At 52.0% G+C, this 6,001-nt stretch overlaps 1 protein-coding gene across 10 annotated transcripts in view; it reads left to right on the forward strand.

The window, feature by feature from the left end:
• Window positions 1-6,001, forward strand: part of AGAP1 (ArfGAP with GTPase domain, ankyrin repeat and PH domain 1) — a 562,171-nt gene that overhangs the window by 325,519 nt on the left and 230,651 nt on the right. The window lies entirely within an intron of this gene.

A 6,001-nucleotide genomic window follows, 5' to 3' on the forward strand; every position in this document is an offset into this window, starting at 1 on the left:
AGACAAGAATACTGGAGTGGGTTGCCATTTCCTCCTCCAGGGCATCTTCCTGAACCAAGGATTGAACCTACACCATTTACGTCTCCTGCGTTGGCAGGTGGTTTTTTTTTAACCACTAGCACCACCTGGGAAGCCTGGAAGAGCAGCCTGTGGGGCAAACTTGGCCCACAAGTTTGTCGGGCCCCTGCCTGTGGCCCCCTGCCCTGCTCATCTACAAAGAATCTTCCTGTTTTCTTTCCTGAGCACTTGCATCCCTATGTCTAGCTCAGTGACATTTGTAGAGTCACTCAAGCCTGGGACTCTTCTTGGTCTTGTCGATTGTCCAGCCTGTACCCTCAGGAGGCCTGCCCCATGGCCCTGGCTCAGCCCTGGGGCCCCTGTGCCCCAGCCTTCCGCCTGATCGAACACCTTGCCTGCCCAGCTGCTCTTCTCCTGACCAGCTCTTCAGGAGAGTTCCCACACAGGCCTGACTGCTGACCCTAGAGTGGCGTGTCTGTGGGATGACATTAGCTCTTGGCTAATGTCTGGGAGCTTGGATTTCGAAGAGAGGGTCCCCACAATCCCTGATCAGCGCAGCTCACTATACCTACTGTTTGTAGAACCAGGGTGGTTTGTGCTGAGCAACTGCTCTTCTCCAGGGAGACTGGAAGTTGGGTCCATGCCGGGCAGAGGGTGCACGGGACCAGGCCTGAGTGCTGAGTCTGCTGAGTGTCCCTGGTGGCTAGCATTTGCCCCGAGTTGTCTCAGCTCCTGAGGAAGGAGCTGTGTGTATGCCATGTGGCTCCACCAGGAGGGGCCCCTGCAGGCCGCTCCCCTGGACCCCACCCCAGGTGCCTCTTCCCTCTGCTGCCAGCAGTCTGGATCCTTTTTGCTGTAAACAGTCACAGCTGTGACCACAACCACGTGCCCACTCCTGTGGATCTCCCACCAGGACCCCAGGCACACAGCGCCTGTCAGATTCCATCTCCTCTTTCCTTCCATCCCAGTATGTGCTCGATCCTCCTTTCCATCACCCTCGCCATGTTTGATTGAGGCCGTGTGTTTAGTTGGGTGTGTTTCTGTACAGATGCTGGCGAGTTTGAGAGGCATCTTGTTCAACAGTGCACTGGGAGTGGAGGTTTGGATCTGGGACTCAGAGGAGAAAGAAGGTTTTGAAGAAAGCCATTGGTGATGTGCAGACCCCTGGAAACCCCACAGGAAGGAAAAGCTTGTCAGAACACCTTCTTAAAAGAGGTGCCTTGGTTCTCTGAAGGGCTGTGGCCTTCCCCTCCCCTTGCCCCACCACATTAAAAACTGCAGAGTGGTTGTCATATCCCGGGTTGACTGCACTGAACAAGGAGGTCGACAGCTGATCCGGAATCAGGGGGAGGCACACAGGCCGACCGGGGCCTGGGCCCAGCCCTTTCCAGTCTAGAGGGGGATGGAGCACCTTGGGAAACTCTAGGTTTCAAGAATAAGTCTTTGTAAGGATTATGGATCTGTTAACAGAATCAGAAACTGAGGAAGAAAAGATAATTCCATTAAAGAAGAAAAAAAAGCACTCCATTAGAAAGGAAGCCGGCACTGAAAAATCCTGGATCATCAATTCTTTCTTTTTTTCTCGACTCTGGAGTGTGGCCATTCTGGCCTTTACACTTTGCTCAGACTCAGCATCGTATTTCTGTTCACTTGACTCTTGCTTTTGATGTTTTTCAAAGGAAGAATGATCTGCAGTGAAAGTGTTGTTTGATAAACATTCTCTATATTAAATCTATAAGTAATATGAACCTCTTCATAGATTATTTAGCCCGAGGTTCATTCTGCATAGAAACTTACATTTTTGAAAAGACAGGACAGGGTTTGAATGAGTGCAGCTGTTAACCGTATTCATTTAATCGGTCATTCTATCAAACAGGTCATTTCACTAGTTTCGAACAGTCGTGACTTTACCGCAGCCCGCACTCCTAAAGAGATGATCCCTGTCTTTCCAGTTAGGTTTCGAGACCTTGGCACGTGCCTCTCTGAGTACGTTTGCCAAGACAGGGACCCTCAGACACCCCTGCGCCTGACCTGTGTCTCGGCCTGAACCCTGCCTCCCCAGCGCTCCACTGTTTCTTCTCCTGAGGAAGACAAAAATCCCCATGAAGTTATCCTGTTCCGGGCATACATTTCACATCATCAAAATGAGAAACTGGACTTTACTAGGTGACCTTTAAAGTTGCTTCCCACCTGAGAATTGTAAGATCCTATAGTTTCACAGTCCGGTCAGTACGTGAGGGTGGGAGGAGTTAAAGTCTTAATATCTCGACTTCCCTAGCGGTCCAGGGGCTAAGACTCCTCGCTCCCAGCGTAGGGGCCCTGGTTCAGTTCCCTGGTTGGGGAACTAGATCCTACATGCTGCAACTAAGACCCAGAGCAGCTAAATAAATAATAAAAAAATAACCTTTAATATCGATTTCTGGTCGTTCCTGTAAGACCTGCCCATGTCTATTCACCTATCAGAGTTGCCCAGCAGCACTGAGCCTCTTCAGGGAATGGCCTATCATCATATTACTCCCCCCAGACCCCCAGCACAGCCCCTGGGGGAGAGTCTGCAATTGGTGAGATTCCGAATAAAGTGAATAAAGCCACACTTGTAGGCAGATAGCTTCCTTCTAATACTGGGAGCTGGTTATATTGCATTTCAGACCTAAAAAAGAAAAAAGAATAACTGCCATCTCAACAATTTTTTGGATTTAGCAAAAAGGGGGAATAATTCATGATGAAAATAATATTCATTGATTGTGATGTTCGTGGTGAGATCACTACTTATGAGACCAATGCTGATCATGTAATTCACCTGTCAGGTCCTGTTTTCAAAGTTCTTGTGTATTTGGTGTATCCAAAGGTAGCCATTCAACACAGCACACAGATCAACTCTTCCTGATGCTCTTAACAAACAAGAGTGAGAAACACACAGTTGCACCTTGATCATTTTTTCCTCTAACTTCTTCCTCAGCTTGTAAATACTCGGGACAGTTTCTCTCATTTGGGCTCTTAATGCTTTCCCACTGTTTGAGAGTCATATCCACGACTACTTTCTGCTTCTCGCCGTCCTCTCAGTGTCTGGGGTCCGAAGGGGCAAGGGCTCCCTGGTCGTACGTGTACTTCAGAGGTGTCCTGGCCATGTTACTCCTTAAAGCTCTAAGTAAAATGACTTTGCTCTGTGGCGCTCTGTTAAATTGGCTGGTTAATTCTGGTGTTATTTACCCTGTAATTCATTAGCTTCACCCCACCATTGGCAGCTGACAGGCTGTAATTTCACGCCTTGCAATAAAAGATGTCTCGTAATCCGCTTCATTTAGCAGCAAGAGAATTTAATGAAATTAACTGCAGTCCTAATTATGCCAGTGAATACTAAAGACCGCCATCAAGTTTTCTCAGAAAAAAAGGACGAGGTCCACCTCGTGAAGGATTTCGAATATAATTTCCTGGGAAAAGTTGCAAATGTCTTCCTTCTATTGGCCAACAAGGCCCAATTATGGCTCCACATATGACTGTAATTAACCGTTTTTTTCTGAATGTCTCTCCAAGTATTCATCATTTCCCATCAAATTGAAAGCAATTCTCCTATTGGAGTGGTAGTGGTGATGTAAACAAGCTGACGTCGAGTTTTCCATCAGTGGTCTTTCCTCCGTGCTGGTCCACGGCATGGATTTGCATCACGTCCCAGGTGGGTAGCAGGTTCTCAGCGTGTGGCTGGGAGAGGGTTCCCACGTACACTGTGGAAGACACCCTCCTGCCCTGAGGATACCTGGGGGAGCTGCCCACTGCAGATAGTTACCTGTAGGGCTTGGAGTTTCCTATCTCACCTGCTTCTCCAGGACACAGGGTTTTCCCATGCTTCTTGGTCCACCTCCCCCGCCACCCCTGGGTGGGAAGAAAATGTGTTCTTGGCACCCGATGTGACCATCTTCCTGTCGCAATGGTACACATTGCGTGTCTCTCCTTAAGACACAGCCCCTCTACCTGTCCAGGCTCCCCTGTCCTGCCCTCCACCTTTGGCTTCTCTACCTGGGTCTCCTTCGCTGCTCATCCTCATTAGTGGAGGATACAGAATGGAGAGGAAGTAAGACGCACTCATGCTCAAGAAGATCCAGGCTTCCCCACATCCCAGCCCTCACCCAAGGGGCCACACACCCAACTCCCCTCCTGCCCACGTTCACGTGCCTGGGCCGCTGCCATCGGCAGCTTCTCTTTGCTATGCAAACACTGCAGCAAACCTGGGTGGGTTAGAGTGTGATTGAGAATAAAACATATATGCTGCACAGGGGCCAGTGAGGTAGAGACTCCTGGAGGAGGAATCACACGTTCTACCCTGCGTGTGCGTGCTCAGTCGTGACTAACTCTTTGCGACCCCATGAACTGCAGCCCCCCAGGCCCCCGTCTCCATGGGATTTTCCAGGCAAGAATGCTGGCGAGGGTTGCCCTTTGCTCTTCCAGGGGATCTTCCTGACCCAGGGATGGAACCCTCGTTCCCTGCTGCTTCTGCGTTAGCAGGTGGACTGTTCACCAGTGCGCCACCTGGGAAACCCCTCTACCCTGTAGAGACAGCAGTTCACATACAGTCGTGAGAAGTTCTGTTTTATTTAAATACAGGAGAAACAGCAGTAGCCACAGTTATTAACTGCTACCCTTCTTCCTAATCTTACTTTAAAAATTAGGGACATTCCTCAAATTCTCAGAAGGACCACCTGGCTTCCTTGGGCTGCAGCCCCTGTGTCGTGGGCTCCACATCCCAGACGCACACTCACTGTGGTGACGTTGCCCTAGCAGCTTTTGTTCAGAGGCCACCGTGAAATGTGATGGTGAGGCATCTCTTCACTTGTGGTTGCTGGGTGGCCCGCCTTTGACCAGAAACACTTTAGAGCCATTTGGGACACCTGCTGTATGTTCCTGAAAAACAGCTGCTTTGCAAAAAGTATCCAAGTTCATGATCAACCTTCTTATTCTCCCTGTCTCCAGGAGACAGGCGTTGTGCTACTGGGGACTCAGAGAGATGAGGGCTGTACAGCGAGGTTGGGGGGCTCCGTGGTCTCACCCCACAGCCCACTCGCACCAAGGCCATCCCAGGGGCCCTGCGGTCTTGCAGGTCTGTGTCCATCTGTGAGGTTAGGTAAGGGTCCTCCCCTGGGATGTTGGGTCAGTGGCAGTGCGGGCCCCTGGCTCAGGGTCTTGCCCTGGGCACAGCCTCTGTCACCATGCAGTGTCCCCTCACTGCCCACAACCAATCGGGGCGGCTCCCAGGCAAAGTGTGGACTGCGACGGCATTCATGGGGCTCTCTCACGTCCCGGAGACCTGGTCTCTGGGTGTCCTCCCGGCTGGTCAGCCTTGGGCCCGCTGGCCAGCTTCTCTGGGCTCTCTGAGCTCCAGCCTGGTCTGGAATGCTGGTGCCCGCGGTGCTCAGTGCCCGGCAGAGCGTTGGTCTTGACTGTGTGTGAGCATCCACCGGGAAGGCCCTGCTCTTGCAGTGAGAGGAAGGGAGGCGCCATGGATGTGGGGGTTTCGGCCTGGAGGACTCGTAGAAGCGAACACCCGAGGCGGGGCCAACTCAAGGGAGGGGCAGAGGAAGCTCTGCCCCCTCCCCTTAAACCAGATGCTCCCATGATGCACCAGGTTGGGGGCTAAATGCAGGGCAGAAGAAGCTCCGCCCCCTCTCCTTAAACCAGATGCTCCCATGATGCACTAGGTGGGGGCTAAGGGCGGGGCAGAGGAAGCCCCGCCCCCTCTGAAACCGGCTGTGCCCATGATGCACCGCGCAGGGCTGTGGCCACTGTGAGAGGGTCATACTGGTTTGCGGATTTTCTGGCCTGGTGTGCTGTCTGCTCTGGGTGTCACTTCACCAGCCGTACCCCTCGGTCTCCCCACTTTGGAGCATTTGCGGCTGAGGCCAGGCTGTTGGGGGGCAGGGCACGGGGCCCTGTTACCAGATGTCCACCCTGGTCATCCGTGAAGACCCAGGAGGCCGCCGAAGAGGTCCCA

This window comes from Bubalus kerabau, chromosome 6 (assembly GCF_029407905.1).
Source record: "Bubalus kerabau isolate K-KA32 ecotype Philippines breed swamp buffalo chromosome 6, PCC_UOA_SB_1v2, whole genome shotgun sequence".
NCBI classification, from domain to species: Eukaryota; Metazoa; Chordata; class Mammalia; order Artiodactyla; family Bovidae; genus Bubalus; species Bubalus kerabau.